The sequence below is a fragment of the Cupressus sempervirens genome, chromosome 10 (assembly GCF_028749045.1).
Source record: "Cupressus sempervirens isolate cs-2001-9-10 chromosome 10, ASM2874904v1, whole genome shotgun sequence".
NCBI classification, from domain to species: Eukaryota; Viridiplantae; Streptophyta; class Pinopsida; order Cupressales; family Cupressaceae; genus Cupressus; species Cupressus sempervirens.
This window is the reverse complement of record NC_143127.1, coordinates 739,211,822-739,226,010: the sequence shown is the minus strand read 5'-3', so window position 1 is coordinate 739,226,010 and position 14,189 is coordinate 739,211,822. Positions and strand designations below refer to the sequence as shown.

Sequence of the window (14,189 nt, the reverse complement as noted above, 5' to 3'; positions counted from 1 at the left end):
TAATGGAAAACCAATAAAATTTGGAGCAGCACAACTGTAATCTTAGTGATGCAATTGTCAATTGAAAAATTTAAGGTTATATTATTTTTCACAACTTGTCAAATTGTGCAACCACAAAAATATTTGCGCACAAAACAAATTTATATGAATGTACGTGTAGAATTTTCCTTTTATGATTCATCACTATAGAGGTATTATATGGCTAATCATGACAAACTAGGATCACACAAGCATTCAAAACAATTAGACTATTAGCTCCTTTGTTATTCATGAACATAAATTCACAAAAAAAATTCACATTCCAAAAAGGAATACTACACACATAATGAGAGCATCAATAACATAACTTTATTGCATAAAATATTGGTCTTAAATACATGTTACATCATTGTATTTATAGGAAACTCTCACCATCAATATAATTTTCAGAGCTAGAGTTTATCCCATTAAAACTGTATGCAAAAAATATTAAAATTAAGCTATTTATGTACAAAATGACCACTAATATGGTGCTAAGTAGGTCTGTACTTTTAATTTTTAGCATTTAATGGTGCATGGACCTTTACATGACTCCAAACTATTATAGAAGAAGAAGATAAGAAGAGAGCCATATCCAACAAGAAACTCGAGCTCTAGAAACTTCTTTAATTATTATATTTTCCATCTCCATGCATACTCATAAGTTAACTATCAACAAACTCAAAAAATACAGAATTAGAGAAACAAGTGCTAAATTTAGTAGCTAATAGTTAACTATCATCGCAACTCAAACATATCAGGATTCGTTGGACCAAGAGAGTTGTGAAGCTACAGAGGTGAAAATTGTAAACTTTACTAACAACTTCAAAACTTCAAAACTTTGGAGGTGCAGAGTTGAGGAGGTGTGGAGCTTCCTGAGAAAAGTTTGCAAAACTTCTTCTATGTCAAAATTTTGAAGTTCAAGCATATGATTTTTCTTTCTTTTCCTTTAGAATGATGGCATGATGCATTGATTTTAATGTTTCTATAATTTTAATCACTTCAAGAGAGTATGCCATATCCATCCCTTCATATTGATCCTTCATGCTCTTGTGAAAATCTTGGACCTCCTTCGGAACCTTGTTAAAACTCTCCATTTTATTATCTAATATTTGTAATATCTCTTTGGCTTTGAAAGCTTTACTTACATCATCTTCAGAGGAAACTATCTCAAAACAAGTACAAAATTGTTGCACTAGAATATCTGTGAGGTACAATCTAGACTCGGAGTCATCATCAAAAATATCTCAACTAGCCTTCTTTTAATGTTTATCCCCTTCCATTATTTGATATCAAGCTTTTTCCCACATATCTTGTATGTCTCTAAATATTTCAACATAACTTTATTCACTTCTTCTATTTTCTCAATTCAATCATCAAATTTTTTGAGCTCTTCACCAATGAAAATTGCAAGAAGTATTCAATATCCCCGTCTAATATTTGGTAAAGGTGACAATGAATTTGTCCATGTCTCTAGTTTCCTTGCATTATCTTGAATACCCTATAATTGTTAGAATGATTTAGAATAATTGGGGGGTGAATCAGTTATCCTCAAGTCCAGATGTACCAAATTCAAGTTTTAATAGCTTAAAACATCTTAAACAATCCCATTAAATAACTTGGTGTATATAACAACTTATTATTAGTTTAACATTCTTTAACTCTTTGTTAAGTCAATGTATGCTAATTAATAGTAAAATAAAAAACTATAAAATAGCATGCATAAAGTAACATTCACACAAGTAAATGGTACTTTGACACTACGATTTAACATGGAAAACTAATTTGGTAAAAACTACCAAGTAACATGCTACCAATTTTTCACTCTTGTAAAGTGAGCTTGGTTAAGACTCGGCCCTATTAAAGGTTAGAAAACACACTATCAAATGTGACCCTATTAAAAGGATTCAATTACCCTCTTAGGAGTGGCCTTGTTAGAGGACTTTAGATAATTCCATTATAATGTCACCTTGATTAAAGGATTTACAAAATGACTGTTAGGTCAACCTTGATTAAAGAATTTTGACTGTCACAATGTGTAGAATTTTTCAGTAGGTTTGATCTATAAAATATAACTCACTTTGAAAATTTAGATCTCCATTCACTCATATGTTGGTTTGTTGGATGGGCTCTATTACCATCTCCATCATTGATCTACATGGAATCCCTTCAAGTAATCACACTTCACTGATTTCTTTCACACTTCTCCTCTACTATTCTTCTCTTCATAGTTTCTCCTTAAAATCGTCAATAAAGCCAAACCGACCCTAGAAATCATCTCTTATGCATCCTTAAATAAGTAATTTTGATCTTTTAATGCTGAAACATCACTGCAGATCTTAGGGTTAGATCAAATTCATCGGATCCTTCCATCATTTTTTTTCCTCCTCCTTCTAGAAACTTCTGATCAAATCCTTACTTTTGATTTCATTAAAAACTCTCTTCATGCATATAATATCCTAGCCCATCAATAATTATCATCCACATACTTTGAATAATCCAAAATTCTTATTTTGTTGGCCTCAAACTTGATTCTTTCCCAAACAATAACTTTTACTATCACTCGGGAATCAGTATGTTCTTATGCTCAGTCATCACTATGTAGCTCAACATACACTATCTATCTTGCTCAAAACTCACTATCTTTCTTGATTTTTACTGGCGCTTGGTCAATACTAACATTTCCTTCATCAACTTGCTTGACAATAATTAACACTCATCTTAAACCATTTGTTCGACTTCTTCTTAAGTTCCTTAATCTTCTACTTCACTTGCTTCATTGACCGACCAATACTAATACTTGGTCAAGTTGAGAGTTTAATAAATCAACTTTCATGCTTATTTCCCTTATGCATTAATTCAATTTTCTTCTTAACTTCATGTTATGATTAAACAACAAATTATCTTTCCAATGACTAACTTATCAGGTGGCCATTATAATTCCATGATACTTAACTTCTCTTCTTCAACAACATCACTAGCTCACCTTTTTTATCTCTTCTTTTCAAATCCTCTTAACTAATCAAATGATATGGCACTCTAGACTATTAGCAAATGTCTCTCCAGTAGTCTTAACAATGTCTTAATAGTAGGTTTGACATCAATGATTATATAACAATTGTTCCAATTATAGTTTCCAACAATCTCCCTCTTTGACATTGATGGAAACACCTCTAGTTACCATGAAATCCAAAAATTTCAAATGTAGCTATCAACTTCCTTTGTGTTTATGTTATCTATTTCTTAGTTTCATTCTAATTCTCATCCATGTAATCTTAGGATTCTCATTCTAACATGTATATCTTCTTCATAATATTTATCCCTCTTACTGATAGAATGGTAACTACACTTCTCTCCCTCTTTGATAACAATGTCAAAGAAATCATTCAAATATTCCTTGGTTGTTTCATATCATCATCTTCATGTTTTGTAAGTCCTTGTAACTTCATCTGCTTATACTTCATTGTCTTGATTTTCACACCTTAAGGCAACTCCTAAAGTGTGACCTCATGCATCAATGTGTAAGATATTCTAATCACAATATTTGATGCAATGCAACATCTCTTCTTAGTTTTCTTTAGGTAGGGGAATGAACCCTAACTTACCTCTTAGATACTCAAAATAATCCTTAGGCAGTGCCTCTGTGAATATGTCAGTTGTATGATCCTTTCTATTCATATATTCCAATTTCACTTATTTGTCTTGTACCAACTCTCTTAAGTAATGATACTTGATCTCAATATGTTTAGTCTTTGTGTGCATTATAGGGATCTTCTATATGTTTATATCACTTTAGTTATTGCAATATATCACAACAAGTTCAACGATCTCTTCATTCATACCTTTCAACAATTACTTGATCCACACAATATTAGAACAATTAAGTATTGCATAAACATATTCAGCCTATGTTGTAGATTGAGAAATATAATTTTGCTTCTTTCTTGTCCATGAAATCAATATCCTTCCTAGAAATAAAGACCCTCCATTTGTACCTTTTCTATCATCGATGTTTCTTTCTTAGTCAGCATCTATATAGACATTCAATTCAAACTTATCATTTTTATTATACCATAATCCATAGTCTTGTATTCCTTTAAGATATCTCAGGATCCTTTTCATTGTCATCATATTATTTTCTCTAGGATTAGTAGAGAATCTAGCAAAATTTCCAATTATTAATGCAATAGTAGGTGTTCTATGGACAACATATTGTAATTTTCCAATCTCTGACCTATATGGTGTTTGATTCATCTCATATGAATCATCATTCTTTGATGATTTATGTCTAGCCACCATAGGTGTTCCAATTGGTCTTGAGTCTTCCATTCCAAAAAAATCAATATCTCCTTGATACTTGGACTCTATAATGTAGATACCTTTCTTCATCTGATAAACTTACAATCCAACAAAGAACTTCATCTCTCCAAACATTGACATCTAAAATTTGTTCTTCATTTCATCAGCAAATGACTTACACAAAAAATCTTGTCCTCCAAATATGATATCATCAACAAAAATTTCAGCTAGCAATATCTTACTTTTTGATCCACTTTTCAAGTATAGATTTCTATTGTCATTAGTTGATTGAAAAACCAATTTTCACCAAATATTTGAGTAACCTTTCATACCATATTCCTCTTGCTAGGATCAATAAATCCTTAAGTTTTTTCAATGTAGACTTCTTCCTCCAAGATTCTATTTAGAAATACATATTTGACATCTATTTGGTATACTTTGAATCCTTTGTAAGCAATATATGAAAGAAAAGTTCTCACCCCTTCCAAATTTTCAATTGGGGCAAAAGTCTCACTATAGTCAACTACTTCTTCTTGTGCATATCCCTTGCAAAAAATCCTTCCTTGTTCTTTGTGACTTCACCTTTTGCATTCAACCTGTTTCTGAAAATCCACTTAGTTCCAATCATATTCTTATACATTGGTTTGGGTACCAATGTCCAAGTCTTGTTTTTCTCAATTTGATCAATTTATTCATTCATTTCTCATTTCAAGTCTTCATTCTCCAAATATTCTTTGAATAATTTATGCTCAAACTCACATAATAAGGATGTATCATTATTCACTTTTCTTATTTTCATAACTCATGAATCTTTTTCTCCAACGAATTGATCATGTGCATGATGTCTTCTCACATACTTTTCCAAAATCAATTTAGGTCTTCTTTCGTCTTGCTCTGATTCACTGGATTTTGCTTGTTCATTTTCATCTGGGGTATTTTCTTGCAATTTAGTTTCCTTTGTTTGATGGTTGACAACCTTTGTTTATAACTCAACTCCTATAGCTTGATTCTCAACAATCTGTTGATTCCTGGCATAACTCTTATGTAGAGCCTCAGTAGTGTCTAGTTTCTTATGCTTGGTATCCACCTTTTCTAGTTTAGGCAAATTTCTAGCTTCACCTTCATAAATATAAACAAAATTCATGTAGTCTTCAGGTTCTTTCTTCTATTATTCATCATTTTTTTCTTTCTTCACTTGAACTCGGTTTAGAGTATAGACTGTGGTACTTACAAATTCTCTCTAGTACTTTTGTGAATTATTCTTCTCCATCATCAATTTTCTTATGAAGTCCATAATTTATCTAGTCCTTCTTCCACATATACCATTCTATGGTAGAGTCCTTGGTGCACTCATTTATCTCTTGATTCCTTTGTCATTACAGAATATGTTGAACTCATTTGATATGAATTCACCTCCTCTATCTAATTTCAAGAACTTTAGATTATTTTATATTTCTATTTTAACTCTTACCAAAAACCATTTAAATATTTGAAATGCATCATAGTTTTATTTTAGAAGCATCATAGCCATCATTCTAGAAAAGTCATAAATAGACATAATGAAATATTTGTCACCATAATAGCTTTGCACTCCAATAGGACCACATAAATCAATATGAACCAACTCCAAAATATCATTAGAAGACTAGGTCTTGCTCTTGAAACTAGACTTTGTAACTTTATCCATTTGACATTGTTTGTACATCACTTTATCAGGTTTTCTTAATCTTGGTAGCCCTCCAACTTTTCTCATCTTACTAATGCTTATCGATTTATCAAATTTCACATGACATCTAGCCTCTTATGCCATAACCAAATATTTTGAAATTGTAAAAATAGACAAGTATCTTTAGATAGGTCTAGATAGAACAAGTTACCTTTTTTTTTCTCTCCACTCACAATTAGTTTACCAGTAGCATCATAGATCTTTTCCTTCTTGTTCTAGAATTCAACTCGATAACTTGAACTAATCAATTGTGTGAAACTCAACAAGATATATTTCAAATCATCAACCAAATATGCATTATCACATTTGACGTTATCATTTAATATAATTGATCCTTCACCCATCACATTATATGGTGCACCATTTCCAAACTTAACACTACTATTATAACGTTCTAACTTCTCAAACTTACTTGTATCACAATTCATATGATGCAAGCAATCACTATCAATTATACATTTATCATTCTAACTCACATGTGAGATCAATTTAGTTTTCTCATCTTCATTAGAATCATCTTTCATTGTAGCATAGACAACTTCTTTATTATGGTCATCATAATTACTATCAGAACCATCTTCTTCATAAATTTAGCAAGATTTCTTACCTTTATCTTTGTAGTCCCTGTTACCTCTATTGGCTCTATTGTCTCTTCTTCCTCTGTTCTTGAAGTCTTTCCTTTCCTCTTTCTCATCTCTGTTAGGACATCTTGCAGTAATATGGCCAACATTTTTACATGTAAAATAGATTATAGGGAGTTTACCTTTGTATTTTCCTTTTCTTCTAGGTAGTCCTTTGGCCAATAATGCTTCAAGTTCATCAAGGTCATCATCAGATTCAATATCACTTCCTACATAATTTCTATTCATCTTTCTCTTTGATCCATAAAAGGGTTAGTTATGCTTTAAATGAATATTCAACACTAGTAGGTGAATAATTATCAATGTTTTACAATTCAACTGTAGTGAGTCTACCAAATAGACTATCCAAGGTCAGATCATTACCACGTATACATATTAACTCGTGTATTGTAGTAACTATAATATCATAAATAGGAAGTAAAGTTCTCAATACCTTTCTTATCACAGTCTCTTTAGATATAATTCCTCCAACACCTTTGATAGTATTCGCCACCTCTTTGATTTGACCACAATATTGTGCAATGGTCTCACCTTCTTTCATTCTCATATCATCAAACTTGCCTCTCAAGCTTTATACCTTAGCTCTCAAAATATATTTGTCTCTTCCATGATTTTTTTCTAAGTTGTCCCACATTTTCTTTGTAGTAGTGCAATCCTTCACTTCATCAAATTCTACATACCTTAGGGTTGTTGAAAGCTCAATCATCATTTGGTTGTGCTCATACTTCTCTTTCATTTTTTCAACTATCATAGGTCTAGAGACCTCAATGTATTCATTATCCAAGTAGCATGATGTAGAATCTCCAATACTAGATAAGTGCAGTCTCATCAAGTGTTTCCATGTTGGGAGGTTCTCCTTGTTCAACTTGGGTATCTCTCTCTTATACATCTTGATCTTTAACTTTATTCCCTACAAAAATTTTGTTAGGATAAACCACAGACATAAATAAAAACTACATGCAAATATAACCAATAATAGAAAATAATAGATCACACAAAAATGAACACAAGACACCAAGATTTAACGTGGTTCACCCAATCCTTGGGCTACGTCCACCAAACAACAAGTCTAATCTTATTACAATCCAATGATTACAACTTGATTACAATCTATAATCCCTTACAGCTCAATACCGCTGCAAGCACCAATTTCACATCACAACATAATAAAAAATGCCCAACCCTAAACACTTTTATACAAGTATTAAATCGCTTTAGGGTTATAACATGTCGGCCATAATTAGCCATAACTTTAGTGGTGAATCTACGAATGGTGAATAGTACCAAAATGATTGGACTAATTATGAAGTATGTACAGTACTTTCCTGATTAGTCACCACAATCTAACAATCTCCCACTTGGGGACTGATCAGGCTCCACACTAAACAACAATCTCCCACTTGGAGATTGATCCTGTAGCAATACCACTACCACATGGGGCTCCCACTGGATCAAACCACCCTGGACTCTGATGTTCTTTTATTCATGTTCAGTCTAAAAGACCAACCGAAGCTGAAGAGGAGTTCAACTTCTCCCTTGTTACAACCTTTGTCAACATATCTGCTAGATTTTCATTGGTATGTACCTTCTCTAGCTTTAACTATCCATCCTCCAAAACTGACCGAATGAAATCTTAGAATGCAGAGTTGAATTCTTAGCAAGATGAATGACACTCTGACTATTTGTGAACAAATAATTATCCTTCTGAGGATGTCCCAATTCTTCCAAGAAGAATTGAATCCATATCATCTCCTTGGCTGCCTTTGTAGCAGCAACATACTCTGCCTCTGTAGTGGATAGAGCATTAATCTTTTGTAACCTAGAAACCTAGCTCATAGCTGCCCCACCAATAGTAAAGACATAACCTGTAGTACTCTGCCTGGTATCAATATCCCCTGCCAAATCTGAGTCAACATAGCCCTGTAAATCAGTAGTAGAGCCCCCAAAGTGTAAACACTTATTGGATGTTCCTCTCAAATATAGGAGAATCCACTTAACAGCATTCCAATGCTCAAATTCGGGATGACTCATATACCTGCTAACGACTCCCATTGCATGTGCAATATCTGGCCTAGTGCATACCATAGCATACATCAAGCTTCCTATAGCTAAAGCATAGGGTACCTTGGACATCTTATCCTCCTCTTCCTGTGTCTTGGGACACATCTCCTTAGTCAATTTCAAATGACTAGGTAAAGGTGTGCTGACAGCTTTAGCATTCTCCATAGAGAAACGTTGCAACACCTTCTTAACAACTTCCTTGCAAGCACCACATATTTAATACTAATTGTTAGAATGATTTAAAATAACTGAGACAAGTGGGGGGGGGGGGGGGGGGGGGGGTGTTGTTTGGGTGAATTAGTTATCCTCAAGTCTAGATGTACCAAATTCAACTTTTAACGACTTTAAACATCTTTAAAAATCTCATAAAATAGCGTGGTCTATATAACAACTTACCATCAATTTACCATTGTTTAACTCTTTGTTCTATCTATGGTTGTTGACTAATAGTGAAATAAACAATTGTAAAAATAGAAGGCATAAAGTAGCATTCACATAACTAAATGACACTTTGACACCAGGATTTAATGTGGAAACCCGGTTTGGGAAAAACCACCAAGTAACATGATACCAAAGTTTTACTCTTCTGAAGTGATCCCAATTAAGAGCCAGCCTTGTTAAAGGTTACAAAATACATTGTAAAATGTGACCTTGTTAAAGGATTTAATCACCCTATTAGGAGTGGTCTCATTAGAGGTCTTTAGATCAATCCATTAGAATGTCCTCTTGATTAAAGGATTTTGACAACCACAATTGTTAGAATGTAAAAGTATTTTTGATCTAATTCAAATCTCCATTTGCTCATATGTTGGTTTATTTATTGGCCTCCATTATCATCCTCATAACTGATCTACTTGGCATCCCTTTAAGAAATCACACTTCACTAACATTTTTCACACTTCTCCTTTGCTATTCTACTCTTTGTAATTTCTCCTTTAGATTTTCAATCAATAATTAACCAATCCTAGAAATCATCTCTTATGTCTCCTTAAATAGATAATTTTTTATTTTTTTCCACTTAAAAATCACCATAGATCTTAGGGTTAAGTCAAATTCATTGAATCCTTCCACCATTTTGTCTTCCTTCTTCTTCTAGAAACTTTTGATCAAATACTTTCCTTTGATTACATAAAAAACTCTCTTCATGCATTAAATATTCCAGCTCATCAATTGTTATCATCCATGTGTTTTGACTAATCCAAAATTCCAACTTTTTCAACCTCAAACTTGATTTTTCACAAACTATAACTTCTACCATCACTTAGCAATCACTATATTCTTCTTCTTGGTCATCGTTGACTAGCTCGGCGTACACTCTCTGTCTCACTCAACACTCACTATCTTGCTCGATCGTAACTAATGCTTAGTCAATATTAAAATTCCTTCATCAACTTTCTTCGCAATAACTAACACTCAACTTAAATTGTTTGTTCATCTTCTTAGTTTCCTTAGTCTTTTGCTTTACTTGCTTCATTAACTAATTGATACTAATCCTCAGTCAAGGTTAGAGTTTAACTCAACTCTTTCTTATTTCAATTATACATCGATTCATTTTTCTTCTTAACTTCATGTTTTGATTAAACAACACATTATCTTGTCAATGACTAACTTATCAATTTCCCATTATAATTCCATGATACTTAACATCTCTTCTTCAACAACACCACTAGCTCACCTTTTTATCTCTTGTTTTCAAATCCTCTTCATTTATCAAATGATATGGCACTCTATACTATTAGTAAATGTCTCTCAAGTAGGATTGAAAATGTCATACAAATAGGTTTGGCATCAATGATAACATAAAAATTGTTCCCATTGTAGTTTCCAACAATAATAGACACATATTTGCTTTTATGTATTCTACTCCTAATGCTTCAGAATTATTAGATACCATCTATGAAAGACATCCAAAAATGAGTCTCTTTGAGCTAGGGTTGGAGCTCATTTCTCAAGGGTAGCCTTCAAGGTTTCTCATGGTTGTCTGAGTCAATGAGAGCCACTACATCTTTAACAAACTCCCACAATGAATTATTTTGTTTCATCAAAACTTGAATCTCTTCTTCACTTTCACTAGTACATTTGCACTTTTTTTTCTACCAAAATTTTTGACCAAAGCTATGATTTCATCTCTTTTTTCATCCCTACATTGGTTGAAAATTTCCTAATTTTTTTAGAGTTGCTCAAAATTTTGACTAACTCGAGTCATAACAAAAAAAATGAAAAAATATATGCATTATATTATCTCATATGAAAAATTGGGGCTTCATTGCACGGGTAACGTTTTCCTGATTTGATCCTATGGGTGCAGAAGCACCTGCTTTGCCCTCGTGCAAAGTAGGATTTCAAAGATCAGTAAAGTGTTCTTGGATGTAGACATTTTGACCTTTCATGCCTCCATCTTGATAGTTGCTATGATTGTAGCCACAACCTTGCACATGCCATCAAAGGTAGTGGACAACTTCATCGACATCACTCTGTGGGTAGCAATAATGTGTTTGGCCTTGATGTTCCATGCTTCAACATATCTCTCAAATGACCGTGTATCTCTTTATGAGGTCATTTCTACTCACTTCTTTTATGATTTTAGCTACTTTCTCTATAAATCATATGAGTGCTTGAGAGCTAGGGAGAACCCATGGATGGGTTAGATGATGTGCTGCCCTATCCCCAGAATGTGATCTTTTCTAGTCTAATCCCATTTTGACCAAGTGCCTATAAAAAGAATGGGTGGTGGGCCTCCTTTCATATCTATAGGCAATGGGTCTAAGGTAAGAAATTGTTGTCGTATATCCAAATTCTGTATTGGGGTACCAAGCTATTTATTCATCAGTAGACCCAACATCTAAGCTTGCGACATACCCTCTAGTTATAAAGCTATTGCCTATTCTAGTTCCACTATATCTAGAGTGATTATAGGGCATACAGGTCCAAACTAAATTGAGTTTCATAGACGAAGGGTCGAGAGCTTCTATGGGGCCTTTGGCACAAGCTAATAGATACATACTGCATGCTACTTAGTGAGAGTCAAGGTCATACATCCATATATAGCTCTTAAGGCAAAGGGAAACAATGAATACACAGGTTTTAGCCCATAGCCATAGAATTTTAGGGTAGGGTAGTGACTTCAGCCCTACTACAATAATAGTTGGGGCAGGAGGGTGGATATAGTTGCACCTTTTTCATTTAAGCCAAATATAATTAAAGAATCAAACATTGTTCTTGGTTTTGACTCCCTTGATTTGTATAAGGCAAGTGTTTGATTTGATTTATTTTCCTTGAGATTGCAAGATCTTTCATTGAATGTATTATTTTAACTTGACATAAATTGCATACAGAATGGCACTTTGGACCCTTACTCTGGCGCAACTATGGGGTGTGTAGCAAACAGAGTCATGGATGCAGAGTTCACTTTAGACAAAAAAGTGTACCATCTTCCTACCGATGATGGGAATAATACACTCCATGGTTGATTATTTCCTTCCTACATTCCCCTTTCATATATTAAATTGATTTGTAGTTTAAATGCTTTTGTTTGGGCAGATCGTGTTTTCTGATTTTTTTTTTTGAACAGGGGAAAAATTTGGATTTGACAAGGTTATATGGAAGGGAGCAAAAATTATAGGAGGAGATCGACCTTCTATTCAGTTCACTTACCACAATTATGATGAAGAGCAAGGTAAAAATTAGATGGATTTTTGCAAAGATCAATAGTTTTTATCTCTTTCAACAAATGCATCTTTGATTGCATAAAATTGAATAAGGGAGTTCTATGGTTGTTTGCCATTGAGTCACTTTGAAGTTTTTCCCCTTAGAACATAATTGGAGAATCATATGGCTATTTGCCATTGAGTTGGTTTGTAAAAAAATTCCCAACTTTGACTATTTAACACTTTTAGGTGTATTTAGAGAGGCTTTGGTATGCATGATAAAGGAATATTGGTTATTTTCCACACAAATTTCTACATTTTGAATGCAAATTCTATTGGTTTTTGGTTGATAGGATTCCCTGGTGATCTTGATGTATCTGTTACTTATAGTATAACTGGAAATAAGGAGTTAGTAGTTGTTATGAAGGTAAAACCTTTGAATAAAGCCACCACTATGTGCTTGGCCTAGCATACTTATTGGAACCTTGCAGGGCACAATAATGGGAGGACTGTACTTGATAATAAAGTGAAAATATGGGCTCACAATTATACTCTAGTGGACCAACAACTTCTTCCAACTGGGGCTATCACCCCCATATAAGGAACCCCTTATGATTTTAATAGGAAAACCACTGTTGGGAGCAGAATCTAGAATGTGCCTGGGGGTTATGTTATAAATATGGTTCTAGATCCTCCAAAACAAAATCATTTGAGACATGCTGTGAGAGTCCAAGATGATTTCAATGGTAGGATACTTAATATCTAGACAGATGCACCAGGCTTGCAATTTTACAGTTCCAATATGCTCAAGAGAACTGTTGGAAAAGGAGGTGTGATTAATGGGCAATATTCAGCCTTGGCCTTGGAGACTCAAACCTTCCCTAATGGTGTCCACCACCCTAACTTTCCAAATATAGTTTACTATCCAGGGTAGACCTACAGTCACACCATGGTGTATAGATTTTCAAGGCAAAAATAGGCATCACTTTTAAATGTGATGGAGACATAATAGGGTTTTCTAGTCTATGTCTATCCAATAAATTGAATTTTTGAAATGCTATAGATGAGAATTGTAATCATTGCCATTGAAAGTGACTTTTCAAAAAAAGAAAGTTGGGAAGAAAATGTATGTGGATTTGCTTTCCTAAAATAATATTTATTTGTTTTTCTCAATGTTTTCAAATTTTCATCACATGGTACATGATGGAAAGAAATTATGGCTCATCTTTTGTGTTATAACTTCACTTTGGTTCTTTTCATTTTGTAATAAATGATTTCTTCATTTTGCATCGCTTTCGTAATGCTAATAGACGACATGTTCTCATTATATAGGAACATGTTGTTAGAGAAAAAGGATAATTTAATTTAATTTATTAAATTACCTTTCTCCCTTCTTAAGATTTCACTTTATGCATTTTTAGCTTTCTCTCTTTAATAATTATTTTATAATTATTAAATAGCTTTCACCTTTAGTAACTTATTAGGTTACCCTTTTGGGGTTTAGATCTCCTTTTATAAGGATTGATCTCTTTGTATTTGAAACTCTCTTCTAATTCTAAATATATAATTTTGTGTATTTTTAGATCAAACCCTTGCCTCTTCTTGTCTTTTTTCTTCTCTGTGACAGATTTTCTGCATGTAGGTATTCTTGGGTTTCATGGATTTGATTTGCATATTTTCTCAAAACCTACATGTTATCAGAGCTAGATTTGTTGCAGCTTGTTTATTATTTGGAGAAAAAGGAGAACAAGGGTTTGATGGATCAGATCTAGAGGTTTTTGAGTATTTCTTGAGAAA

The 14,189-nt window shown here is 33.3% G+C and overlaps 1 pseudogene; it reads left to right on the top strand.

The window, feature by feature from the left end:
* Positions 1 to 11,468: 11,468 nt before the first annotated feature.
* LOC149535977 (uncharacterized) lies at positions 11,469 to 13,371 on the top strand (annotated as a pseudogene).
* The last annotated feature ends 818 nt before the right edge of the window (positions 13,372 to 14,189 follow it).